Source organism: Leptonychotes weddellii, unplaced genomic scaffold (assembly GCF_054177405.1).
Source record: "Leptonychotes weddellii isolate Sample4059 unplaced genomic scaffold, ASM5417740v2 HiC_scaffold_1194, whole genome shotgun sequence".
Lineage (NCBI taxonomy): Eukaryota > Metazoa > Chordata > Mammalia > Carnivora > Phocidae > Leptonychotes > Leptonychotes weddellii.
The window spans coordinates 100-14,548 of NW_027697659.1; the positions used below are offsets into that span (position 1 = coordinate 100).

General features: G+C 38.6%; 1 pseudogene; it reads right to left on the minus strand.

Moving 5' to 3' along the window:
- Positions 1–410: 410 nt before the first annotated feature.
- On the minus strand, positions 411–479 carry LOC115940428 (U4 spliceosomal RNA; annotated as a pseudogene).
- Positions 480–14,449: the final 13,970 nt, after the last annotated feature.

A 14,449-nucleotide genomic window follows, 5' to 3' on the forward strand; every position in this document is an offset into this window, starting at 1 on the left:
ATAAAATCTTTAAAAAAATAAAAATAAAAAAATAAAAATAAATAAAAAAAAATACCGCCCCTTCACCTCCGCACCTCCTCCGTGAAGCCATCTTTGATTATCCCAGGTAAATGTATTTCTTCCTTCCTTGGTGTTCCCACAATACCGGCGCACAACAACTCCAGGCCGGAAAGTATAAAAGACATGTTAGTTATTTCTCTATCTATCCGCCTATGTTAACTGCCAGAGATACTAGGTTCTGATGGGAACAAAATAAAGTCAATTCCACAGAGTCCGAGCTTATCCCAACTAACGAGACTTATCTCACATGGAGACCTCAGCATGAAAAGAAGAAGAAAGCGGCAGCTGAATGATGTTTCTGGTATCAAGTTCACTTTTGTGTTTATTTTGCGGTTTCACTCACTTGTTCTTCTTTCAATTAGCAATAATCGCGCCTCGGATAAACCTCATTGGCTACAATACTGCCACTGCACAAAGCTCACTTGTTCTTTTTTATTCAATTATTCCTACCACCGTGCAAGCTTTTTGCTTATAAAGTGGAATATCGAAATCCATCTATCACGGTTTAAATATAGGGAATAGCTGGGGTCTAGTTACAAAACACACCCCAGAAACGACAAAATGAAAATGTCAATGGATTTGAGATTGAACTGCAGAAAAGACCCAATATTTTTCAAAGCTACATGTCATTCCTAAAGGCAAAGCTCCTGGTTACAAGGTATAACTGTATTCTGCCCCTTGGAGGCAAAAACTAAGTGTTCAAAAAAAAAAAGAGAGTAACTAAGATTCATTACAGAGACTGAAGTATAACTTACATGATGGTCCAATGCATGAGCCGCTGATGTTTACCCCCAATAAACTTCTTAAATTTGTAAAAGAACAAGTGACAATTTATGAGCAACCATGCATTGACTGAAAGTCGCCTAGGTTCTATTAGATTCAAAACTCATGACCATGGATGTGATTTTTTTTTTTCTTTTAGAGGTTTAACTATACTTTGGACAGTACCGTGTGGTAGAGGCGAGAAGGCACTGGAAAAGGTTGTAACTGAGGTCAGCTATTTGTGCCAATCCCCATTTCCTTCATATCCAGTCCATTACTCTCAGCACAAGTTAGTTCAGCCTCCCCACGTACTGTTAAAAATATGTATATTGCTTCTGGGAAATCTACTGCCCCTTGTAAATTCACATATTAAAGGGTAGCACAGAAGGGAAAGGAATCTGTAATAGAGTCATTTATAGCCAAGCACTAAATCATATAATACAGAAAACAAATGTAGATGGTTTGGAGGGTGGGGGCATATATATTACCTCTCCTCAATGAACATTCATAAAATAAAATGGGATCTCCAAGCTGCCAAAATTAAGTGGACACTGAGCTACTAGAATATCAAAGACCAGGAAATAAAAAGAGAGACAATGAGAGGAAGAGAGACCCACTTCACCTAATCTGAGTAAGTAGTTAACCAGGTATTCAATATTTGAGAGCTTTTTAAGATAAAATTCTTTTTGGACAATCCTGAAACTCATTACACTAATACATATCTCCAGAGGGAGAGAGAGAGAAACCTATAAAAGGGTGGGGGGGAAGCCTGGAAAATCAGGAACTAAATGAATAGACTATACTTCTCCAATTCAGCCAGGGATTCCTATTCCTCCTGACTTGGTGCCCAAACACGTCTTTCTCTGAACTCCCCTGCTATTTTGCCAAAAGAGAAAACTTATTTTCCATCTCTGTAAACCCCTAGGAGAGGAGGGAGCAGGAAGACTACTCAATTCAGCCCAAGAAAAATAGAGCCCTTGTGCATATGTCCACGTGTCTGGCAGTGACCCGATCCCCTGCCAACGCTGGTGGTCCGGGCTGGAGGCTATGATCTGACCTAGGACTAGGAAGCGTTTTGCTAACCTTCCTTCACTGGGTCAACTGGAGAAAATGATACTCTTAACAGGCAGGAAGGAAGGGCATGAAGCACATCACATTTAACACCACCCCTTTCCCTGAGCTGGCAGGTCCTAGAGAGCACCTGGAATTTAGCTGCTAAGGATTAAGCCTTGTGTAATGAGAGAAACAGCCTCCGAGGGACAGAGGGAAAAGGGAGGAAAACAGTCACAGGGAAAGGGTGAGGAACTCGGAGCTCTGGATTCAAGAAGCCAAACCTATTTTCATCTACATGAAATGTTAAATAATAGAATCAATCAAAAAGGTAAAAGAGAGACTAGACATATATTTACACTGGCTGTCTGATGAGCTGGTATACTACAGCTAAGAGGAAGACTGTAAGGTAGACATGAGTCAACTGGGAGCAAGAGTATGCAGAAGGATAAGTCCACTGTGAGGAAGAAATAAAATGGGGACAGGTAAGATGACAGATTTAGATTCTTCCTTAGCTCTTCAGGAGAATGTGAAAACACAGCAAGAAAAGTACTATGGACTGAGAGGAATAAAAAAAAATGGAAAAAAATCATTTAGACCATTGTTGGTATGTAGGCTCCATTAACAAACAAGTGAATTCTGCCCAAAAAGTCACATGAACAGATGCTAATTGAATAGCTACCATGAGTCAAAACTGTTCAAGACTGTGAACACAATAAGGACCACAGAGTCCTTGCCCTCTGAAAACTTATATGCTAGCTGAGAAGGAAGACAGTTAACATATACTTAAAACTAAGCAAGATAAGGGGCACACAGAAGGGTCAGATCCAGGCTTGAAGTGTCTGAGAAGATGTCCCAGAAAGTATCATCAAGGCTGAGAGCTGACAGTTGAATAGGAGCCAGCCAGAGGACAAGCAGGGAGGAAGTGCTCTCTGTTTGCATTAAATAGTCAGCTGATATAAACAAATTTATTTTGATTTGGCATATATAGCTTACTACCTAGAATCAAGATGAGATCTGGAATCTTGTTCCTTTTGGAGTAGAAAGAGTCTAGTCTGATATTAGCCAAGAAAGTCTTCAGTGAGGATGGGACTGAGGGTTGAAACATTTTAAATAATCAAATTCCATATATCTTTTTTCCAGTATTTTGTCAGTTCCTTCCTTGCAGGGGATACCACTCAGTCAATGTTTAGACTATATGGTTGGGAGTAAAAGAGGTTAGGCAGAATAACAAACATTTATTGATCAGCTACTATGTGCTTCATGCCTGGGATCTTACAAGTACTATATACTGAATTCTTGCAACAACCTAGCACAGCAGGTCTCCATATTCTCATTTTTCAGATGAGAAAACAAGACTCAGAAACTTAAAGTGCTTTATTCAAGGTCTCATAGAGACCTTTTTTCAAGCCAGTAAGTGTCAAAGCCATGATCCAAACCCAGATTTGACTGATCCCGAAAACTTATGCTCAAAACCAATTAAGCTTGCTGCCCTCTGTTCTCTAAAATCTCAGTGATCACTGCAGCAGTAGCAGCCCCTCTGTGCTCTCTTTTTTCTGCTAAGCTTCTTATTTTAAAATCTATGAAGACACATACGGTATTTTTATTGATGGGCGTAAAGACCCGTTTCAAGAGAGCCTTAATAAATTTAGAAATGTACCAATAGGTTAAGAATAAAATGGTTTTGAGAACATAGCTATAATGTGTATTTTAAAGGTAAAACTACATCAGATTTACAATTTAGATTTTAAAAACTTATTATAAGAGCACTGCATTCTATAATATTAAAAAGATGAATTTTCTCCACGTTTGATGTTTTCTGCTTATAAAATAACACATGTTCATTATGAAGAGTTTGAAAACCACAGATGAATATAAATAAATAAAGGTCATCATAATCTCAACATACAGATTTAGTCCACGTGAACATTCTGGTATATTTCTATATTCCTGTATGTGTATCAATGTATGTGCTTGTAATTTTTAACTAAGATCAAAATTGTGAATAATGTTTGGAAACTGACTTTTTTCATTGAATACTATATGGTGTTTCCCTACAACCTCATAGTATTCAAGAACGAGATTTTCAGTGAATGAATTATATTCTTATCCTATAGACCTGTACTGTCCAGTATGGGAGTCACAAACCACATGTGACTATTTAAATGTGTCCCACCATTGTGTCCTGTCTTAAAGATGTACTGAGTTACTCTTCTAAAAACATAGTACAATATCTGTTTTCCTGCAATTTATCCACATCGTGAATATGTAAGAGCCAAATCAGTGTCTTACTCATCTTCTCACCTCTGCTTTAGTGTCTGACACATAGGACGTGTTCAATAAACATTTGCTGAATTGATCTGAACATATGCCTGTCTGAGATTTACAGGGTAATAAAGGCAAGGCTACACATGGTAGATTTTTGTATAATCTATAAATATATGCATAATAAACACATCTGACCTCTCAACTTTAACATAAATATTGTAAACAAACACAAGGTAATATTCAAGACAAAAAAGCTCATATGTGTTAATAATTTATATCAAGATCAGGAAAATGTTTCCCTAAAACCCCAAAACCACTGAAGGATTTAAATGTCTAATATGAAAAGGATATATTCTGAATATTCTTCCCATCCACTTTACCAGGGCCACATTCAGGTTATTATAAAACTACAGAATCAATCCACCTTTAGAATGCATTTTTAGAATGTAAAAGGAATGACAATAATTGTTAACAGCCTACAGATCTATTTCCAGCAGCAGAAAGCATCAACATATGTATGAAAAAAGGTGATTCTGACTCAAAGTCAAATTAGGAAATAAGATACATAGAAGAAATATGGAGATTAGGTCACACCTTCCAATGAAAAGAAATATTCATTCCAAAAGTGATGTCATGGGTCAGCTTTGAATCCAAGTGTAAGGTTAACATTTTGTCTCACTGGAAAAAAATGAATTTGACCTTATAATATTTACATCACACAAAAACTACCACAGACACATTTCTTTCTGAAAGCCTTCAGATTGCTTCTTGTCAAACCGTCTGTGTCAGAGATGTGAAATGTGATCTTAACTGGTAGCCATATTTGATGGTGACAACCCAGAAGACAGGGCTGAAAAGGGTTTTAGTGTGTCCTCTTTTTTTTTTTTTTCCTAACTTGTGTTTGCCACTATTTTTATTATGTCTGCCTGGAAGAGTACAGATGTCATTGAGGGCAGCTCTTGGATAGAATTGCTTCTTTTTACAAAATTGTTAACAGTCTTGGATTAAAAATTTAAAGGCAATAGATTCCGTTTGCACTCAGAAAAGCAAAGTCACACACCCCAACTGTTGACTAAAACACTGTAACTCACTGCAAAGCAAACCCAGAAGAAAGGATTCTGAGCATGACACTGGCAAATAAAATAAGGTATCATAAGAAGTCTATTTTGATGAACAGTAATAATAATAAAATATATTCTTTATTCCTTTCAAAACTGATCATTAATTATGGGAAGGAAGGCATTGCAAGGTTTATGGATACACACTGATTAGCCTATGAATAGTGTTTTCTTATACAAAAGTAATATTTTAAAAATCTCAGAAAATGTGGGGCACCTGGGTGGCTCAGTCAATTAAGCATCAGACTCTTGATTTCGACTCTGGTCATGATCCCAGGGTCCTGAGATCGAGCCCTGCATCGAGCTCCACGCTCAGTGCAGAGTCTGCTTGAGATTAGCTCTGTCTCCCTCTGCCCCTCCCCCTGCTCGTGCTCTCTGAACATAGATATCTTTTTTTTTAGACAGATATGTATATACATATATTTAAACACATAAATATATACTTACTTACAGATAAAATGCATAAATACATAGAAAAATCTCAAAGCATATACATCAACTATTAATAGTGGTTACTCTTGGGAGTGGGAGTAGGACAGATGAATAGGGAGGGAGGAAGGCCCGTATACTTTTTACATTATATGCTTCTGCCTTGTTTGAATTATTTGTAATAAGGATGAATTATGTTATGATAAAAAATACGAAGAAAATTTTCATATAAGGACCAGGGTTTGTAGAACCTGTGTAACTGCTTTAAAATATGTCCAGTGATTACACTTTTTTTTTTTTTAATTACACTTCTTTTTAAACATCTCTGAAACTGTGCCATTCCTAACAACTTTAGTGGAAATGCCTTGTAGGATATTCAAGAGGCTTATATATACTTTTGTTTCATCTTCAAGACTTATGCTGCAATGCATTCTTTAATTTATTTTGTATTGAATCCTAATCTCTACCTTCATTATTTTCCTATAGACATGAGAAAATTTATGCCTTGTATTTTGGAAACCAATATAAATATCCCTATTAAAGGCCACACTATACCTATCAAAGGTGATTTCTCTGACATGCTTAAAATTTGGTAAATGAGCAGAAGGCTACAGAGAAGAGGCAGCTAGCTGAATGAGGTGGAAAAAGTATGGGGCTTGGGTCTGACAGACCCCGGTTTGAATGTCAGGCCAGCTTTCTGTAACTTCTGGCATATCACCTAACCTGTGGGTTTTCATTTCAGTCCTCATCAGTGCACTGGGGAGGATGATACCTGCCTTGATATGTAATTTCATGGGTAGCCCTTTATCTGCACATAATGTGTTCTTAATAAGTGGTAACAAGGATCGTGTATTACCCCTCCTCCTCCTATGATTATATTGTCCTTTACGACAAGAACCTAAGTGGATAATGCATGGTACACAGTCGGTTTCACAAAATACTACATAATTTACTTAATATTATTATGTATGAAATTGTGTGTAAAGACTAAAGGACGGAAGGAACTCACAGCAGAGACCATAACACGAGGGCGAAAATATTAGGGACAGTGTCAGTGAGAAGAGACACCACCTTTGTTTTTAAAAAGATAAGACTGGGAAGATGGGAAGGCTCGCAGAGTGGGGCCACATGGGTGAAAGGCATTTTTACGTGAAAATCCCTGGATACTAAAACTCTGTACCTATGTCTGGAGGCTGGTTTTGACCCTTGGGCCCTAATTTGTGACTCCTGACACACAAGAAATATACATATTTGGAGAAAACCAGAAAACTGCTCTCTCAGGTGAGGGTAATAGTAAAACTAACTACCACTTTCTGAGCAACTGCTATGTGCCAATTACCCTCTGTGTCTCAATTTCTTTGTCTATAAAATGGCGATAATCGGGTTTTTTAAATTGAAGTAGAATTAACGTACAATATTAGATTAATTTTAGGTGTGCAACATATTGATTCAACAGTTCTATACATTACTCAATGCTCTACCACTCACCATCTGTCACCATAGGACATTACTGCAATATTATTGACCAGATTCCCTCTGCTGTACTTTTCCTCTCCGTGACTTATTTATTTGATAACTGGAAGTTTGTACCTCTTCATTCCCTTTATCTATTACACCCATCCCCCACCCACTTCCCATCTGGCCACCACCAATTTGTCCTCTGTGTTGTAGAGTCTGTTTTTCGGTTTCTTTGTTTGTTTCTCTGTTTGTTCATTTAACAGTTCTCAATTCAGGGAAAGCACTGAGAACATTGCCCAAGACTGGTGCTAGCACTCAAACATTGGCTTTGACTTGGTCATGAAAACAGGGATGGAGTACCAGGCCCCGTGGGATGCACCTGCCTTTCATGGTATCATCTACTCCTCACATGAACCCTGCAACTCACAGGGCAACATATGGGAGGGAGGTGGTGGGCGGAATGGAGTTGAATAGAAAAACATTGGACTTGTTAAAGTAATCACTGTGAAAGGTTTGGGGGAGACCAGTATTTCAAAAGGATTGGTCCAGCTGGAGCAAGGTGGCTGGGAAGCAAAATTGGCACTGAGATTCTCATCCAGACAGTAAGGGGTTTAGGGACAATTCCAGGCATTAGAGATGGATGCAAAGAAGACATCTCTGATCATTAAAAGGGGGGGGGGAGACAGGATTCTTGTCATTGTCTGTATAGTCCAACATTTATCATAAAGTGCTTAAAATGTGCCAAAAAACGTGTTGATTTTTTATGCTATTTCATTTAACTATCTCAGCGTTATTCTGGGGCAGTTACCCTTATCATTTGCATTTTGCAGATGGGTAAACAGGAGCTAAAGTTTACAGCATTTGCCCAAGGTCATACAGCTGGTCAGCAGTGGGGCTAGGATTTGAACTCCGATTTGTGTGATCCTAGAACCAGCATTCTTGGCCTCTAAACTCAGCCAGCTCTCACATGGCTATACTTCAGATGATAAATTTGCTGTCTGGTTGTAAAAATTAATTGATATTGATTTTTTTTTATTCTTCAGAATGCACCTCTTTGGTATCTGAAGTTTTACCCTGTACTAGATATTGTCACGGCATATCCCATTTTTGAACAAAGAATGCAAATCCAATTGCCAATCATCGATATTTTGCCAGGGATAATGTTATCAACAAGACATCTGAAACAATGTGTCAAGGTATACAAATAACACCCGTGATGTTATTCATTAAAATAATGATCACTCCTTCTTTTCATTGGGTCCAGATTTGTAACCAGACAGAAGAGAGACTCAGATAAAGGAAAAGCAAAAGAAGTTTCTGTACAACAAAATAAAAAGTTAATTTCGTGAAGCCAACTGTTTTAAACAGGGTTGTCTTGGAGACATTGTTCATATCTATTCAAATAGACCCCAGCCCAACCAAAATGTTAATCTGTCACTCCTAACTGATCTTTTACAAAGCCTTAGACCATTGTTTACAAAGGGAATGTAGGTTATTACAGTTGTTGCGCTCCAAATGAATATAGATTTCAATCTCAGAATGCTAGGAGAGGACTTGCATCAATTACACAGAACATCAGAGTCATAACGCAAGTTACCTAGTTCCAGTGATGCACAAGGCAGATCAATCCTTCACTTTCACACACCTTTGAAGATACACCAGCCACCATGAGCTTCCTTTAGCTGACCCTTAAGATAAGCCAGGCAGGGCAAAAGAGTGATAGAAAAGGAAACCATCCCCAGTTGTTAAAAAGCAGAGGCTACTGGCTACCATCAGAAAGCCATTATAATTACTCCTTTTCAAGTGGGCTGTGTGTTAATACAAATACAAATGAGGGGGTAAAAAAAAATGAAGCCCTAATGACAGCATTATGAGGGGAGGTTTCTTCTTTACATTATTTATTTATTCAATGGAAAATTATTTGGCAATTATGATAAAGCAACGAGATGACAATGACTTTCCTTTGAATCACTAATTAAAATGCTGATTGCCTGTGGAGTGAGATGTGCAGTTATGGTCAAACAAGAACTTTCATTGTGCTAAACAGCTTGGGCTGGCCTGACACCTGGGTAGGGAGGGGAGGGTATGAATCAAGCACACTTCACTACTAAAATCAGACTCATTTTTATTCAGCAAAATCCTAACACAGTGTTACGATTCTGGACAAGATAATACTGTGACCAGTAATCTTAAGAGATTTTTTCAAAGAAGGAAAATCCGGGTTCCAAAATGAATAACCGTATGAAGTCTAAGAGTATATTTGATACATATTAAATAGCTTTTCATGTGAAAGTTATTTTTTATAAGTTTGCACTTCTTGTGTTCTTACATTTCTCTACAAGCTACCTTTAGGTACACACAAATGTCAAAGAAATGTTACCTTCTTAACTCAACATAAGTGCTCTTTAAACACAGACAATTTCTCTTCAATAATGGAAGAAATGTCTTACAATTAATCGTGAGGAGGAAATTGCTTTTCTTGTAATGTAATGAATTCAGTGCTTTGAATTTTAGTAACTAAAATTATGGTTTTCCCAATAACACTGAAATAGTCATCTTTTTCAAAAATGAAAAATATATTTCTTATATTTGCAACTTGTTTATGTTCTTAAAAAATCAATTAAATTCATAAAGTTAAAGGAGAAGAGGTGCCTTACACTAGTAACATTTATCGTTAGGAAATGCATTATTTTGAAAGATTCGATCTCTCACCGAGCAATAAATTCTTAGATCACAAGAGAATGGAGAGGTCATCTACCCCCATCTAACTTGGAAATTCCCTCCACAGTATCTCTCAGAGAATCCTGCCTTCACCAGGACTTGGAGGAGATGATGTTTACCACCTTGAAAGGCAGACCATCCCACTTCTGAATGTATCTGAAGGTCAGCAAAAATCTAAAGGTCAAACTGGCCTTTCCATAACTTCTACCCCTGTAACCAATTCTGGAATACCACAGAATCAATCAATCCCTCTTCCAAATGATCCCTTCTAAATATTTTAAGACCACTATCCTGCTTCCTTCAAAGTTTCTGCATTTCCCAACTTAGGTTCTTCCAGCTAGTCCCGATGTGCCTTTTTGTCTATCCTCCACAATCTGCCCCTTTTAACAAATGTTATGAGGAAAAACAAAATAATGCATTATAGATGTGGTCAAATTATCCAAGTGTAGGAAGACTGACTTCTTTTCTGTCTATATTTCTTTCTTTTTTTTTTAAGATTTTACTTATTTATTTGTGAGAGAGAGAGAGAGAGTGTGAGCACACGCAGGGGGAGGGACAGAGGGAGAAGCAGACTCTCCGCTGAGCAGGGGGCCTGATACAGGGCTGGATCCCAGGACCCTGAGATCATGACCAGAGCCGAAGGCAGATGCTTAACCAACTGAGCCACCCAGGCACCCCTCTGTCTATATTTCTAAAGTCATGATAGAAGTGTGGATCATATTTATCTCTCAGTCAACTAAAACCTCTAGATCAATTTTATACCAAAGATTTTTAACTGAAGTACAAAGTTTATGAACTTCACATCCATTGCTCTTCCATTCCATTTCCTTAGTCCATTATTAACCCTGAGGAAACCCATTCCTTTAATCTTTCTAATGCTTAGTTTCCTTGTTTACAAGATGCTCCCACAGCAACTTCTAGACAGGTACCAGCTACCATTTGTGAAGTATCTGCCAAGGGCCAGGCACAGTGCTGAGGGCCCTATGTGCACCACACACACACAGGCACTATTGCTTCCATTTCACAAATGAAAAAATGAAGGCACAGAGAAATTCAGTAATTTGCTCAAGGTCACGCAACTAGTGACGGGGCCAGGGTTTGAGTTTAGGCCACCCTTAACCACCACATCGTCAGTGACCACACTTCCTAATTTTGAAACTTGTAAAACTTTAATAAACGGACCCACGATAAAATTGTTGAACAGAGCCAGATTCAAACAGTGTCTATAGATCAGCATCCAGTTTGATTCACTTGTCTTTTGGGACTATTATTCAAAAACCCATGAATCCCTCATCACACGGTGTATACATCCATGAAAAGACCACAATTACGACATAAGATACAATCTCAGGGACTTGCACAAACTAAGATAAACCAACCCTTGAGAATTTCCCTCATCAACAGATTCAGTAATCATATTTTTTAGAAAGGAAGTGAGGTTAGCTTGGCACCCTGGCTGACACCTAATGACTACTGTCTTTTCCCAAGCACGGTCAACTCATCCATTTACAAGTTCCCATCCTGGAATGGGTCTAAGTTTAGGCATCCACTTTATTCAGAATATCAGGATACTGATTCATTTCTTCCTTTCCTGGTTTTTCCAAACATTTCCAAAAGTAGTTCCCCAATCCCAACAGAAAATATCTTTAATACAATGGATGAATCTGCACCATCTTAAGACAACCTAGGAGCTCATTTAGAATCTCTACACCTACTTCAGGTTTTCAGGCTCCTTTAGTTATGGTTGTGCTGCCATTTACAATTTGAAAAATCATTATCCTTTACAGAGAAAACAGAAATTAAATAGAATTTTGTAGCGTTTCTTTCTCTTTTGTTGTTTTTTAACATTATACCATCTGTTCCAAACAACGCAAATCGGCAAATATTTACGGAGCACCTAGAATGTGCAAATATATTTGATGAGAATGAAGGAAACATAAAAATGACACAGTGTGGTTTAAAAACCTGGAAGGAAATCACAGAGAGAGACATGGTCAAGTGTAATGCAAAGAGAACTGAACACACAGGAGAGCAAACAGGCTGCAAGGGATCCCACAGGGGGAGTGGTCAGTTAAACAACGAGCTACGTCTTTTATTTTCCCTCTTTTTATGTTTCCAGACATACCTTTAAGTCCTTCTTCACAATCCTACATTTTACAAGTGTACTTTGAAAACCTGTGTGTGATATTTTTTGGGTGACCACTCTCTTCTTTTTGGAGTCATCTATTATGTCAGGACATTATTATTAGAACCTCCTGTACCAATAGCTCATCTTCACTCAATCACTCTTTCATTCTTTCATTTCTTCACTTGTTAAGAAATGTACTGGGTCTACTAAATACCAGAAATTCCTTTAAAGTCCTGAGTCGCTGAATCACACCTATGATATTTTTAGATTACCTACTATGGGCCGAGTGATGCAGGACCACCGGCCCTCAATTTACAGAGCTAAAATCTTCACTTGGATTTTCAAAGATCTGCTCCCTGAAGTCTCAGATTACAGTTCTATGCATAGTTTTCACTAGCTCATTACTCCATTGTGTCCTCAACTATTGGAGGGATTTTTTTAAAGACAAATCATGTTTCTTTCAGAATCCTGGCAGTTCATCTATAGAGATGAAACTCCCCAGGATGGCTACCGCAATGACTGTTTTAAAATCTCAATAATTAAAGCAGCATCTTAAAGGTGACCAACTACTACTAATTATTTCATCCACACCCAAATGTTTTCTTTTTTTTATTAGAGAGAGGGACAGAGAGACAGAGAGAGAGCATAAACAGGGGGAGGGGCAGAGGGAGAAGCAGACTCCCCACTGAGCAAGGAGCCGATACAGAACTTGATCCCAAGACTCTGGGATCATGACCTGAGCCGAAGGCAGACGCTTAACTGACTGAGCCACCCAGGTGCCCCCACGTCCCAATTTTTTCTACTCAAATGTGTGTTTTGCTGTTTCTGGTATTTAAAAATATTACTTAAGTACTATTTTCATTTTCAAAGTAATAGATGCTTACAGTTGAAACATGAGAAAATATACAAAAGCAGGAAAAAAAAGAATTAATCAAAATTTTCCTGCCTGAAGGTATTTTTTTTAATATTTTTTGTGTATTTCCTCCCTGAATGTATGTAGACATGTAGATATGTGCTGGAATATGCACATATGTGTTTACATATACTTATATATCCTGTGTGTATGTGTACTGTTTGTATTACCCATGTAATATACAGTGAATCCTCGCTGTATTATTTTTTTTTAATCTGTGTCTTGCAGGAGAGAAGTCTTTCCATTGTAGTCCTTCCCCTTAATCCTTGGGCCAAGATTTGCTCACAGCCCTTATGCCATAATTAATTTTCATCTTAAAAATCTATAGCTAGCATAGTGACATTGGGCCATATTGACCTCTTCCCCATTAATATGCCCTGCTATGGTTTCCAGAGAATTTCCAGGGTCTTCATTCAAACTTCTTCTTCATTAGTCAAGTTTTAATTCGATGTTTTGCTTATTTTGTTTCATTTTCTTCTCTTTATCAGGCTCAAATTTCAATTCAAAGCCCTTTGGGCCCTCATAAGGAGCCCCTTGTCCAGCCCATTCTTCCCAGACCTGAAAAGTGGAAAAACTGGTGAAGACACTATGTATATCTCAAGCCTTAGAAGTCTGCATCCAGAGCTTTGGAGACACATTCTCAGGCCCTTCTCACCACCTCTCCTCAACATGCATTCATCAACCCTCAGGTTCAAGGAGATTTAAGAGACCAGCCATTAGTTCTAATTTCCTCACTCCGGGAATATGATGTATCTCCCATTAAGTCATTTCAGGTCTACCTACCACCTCTTTCCACCTCTCAAGAGAGACCACCACCCTGTCTGGAGTCACGCTATGAGACTCCTCCATGAGCACTGCTCACCATCTGGCACAACACAGAACAGTGCTTCCTCAGAAGGCCTGGCCTCCTGCTCCAGGAGACCACCTCACATCTGCTGCACAGCTTCAAAGGGACAGAGCTGCCTCCTCTCTTCTATGTGGAATCAAATACCTACACTCACCAACCTCCTGATGTTGGATTATTACTGCCCTCTGATCCTCTTTTCTTCTGTGAATATCTGTTCTATTCAGTTGCCCTGGTCAAAAAATAATCTAAGAATGAGTGGGGCGCCTGGGTGGCTCAGTCGGTTAAGCGACTGCCTTCGGCTCAGGTCATGATCCTGGAGTCCCGGGATCGAGTCCCGCATCGGGCTCCCTGCTCGGCGGGGAGTCTGCTTCTCCCTCTGACCCTCCCCCTTCTCGTGCTCTCTGTCTCTCATTCTCTCTCTCAAATAAATAAATAAAATCTTTAAAAAAATAAATAAATAAAATAAATAAATAAATATAATGAAACAGGGCACCTGGGTGGCTCAGTTGGTTAAGCGACTGCCTTCGGCTCAGGTCATGATCCTGGAGTCCCTGGATCGAGTCCCGCATCGGGCTCCCTGCTCGGCAGGGAGTCTGCTTCTCCCTCTGACCCTTCCCCCTCTCATGTGTTCTGTCTCATTCTCTGTCAAATAAATAAATAAAATCTTAAAAAAAAAAAAAATGTTTAGCCTGTGT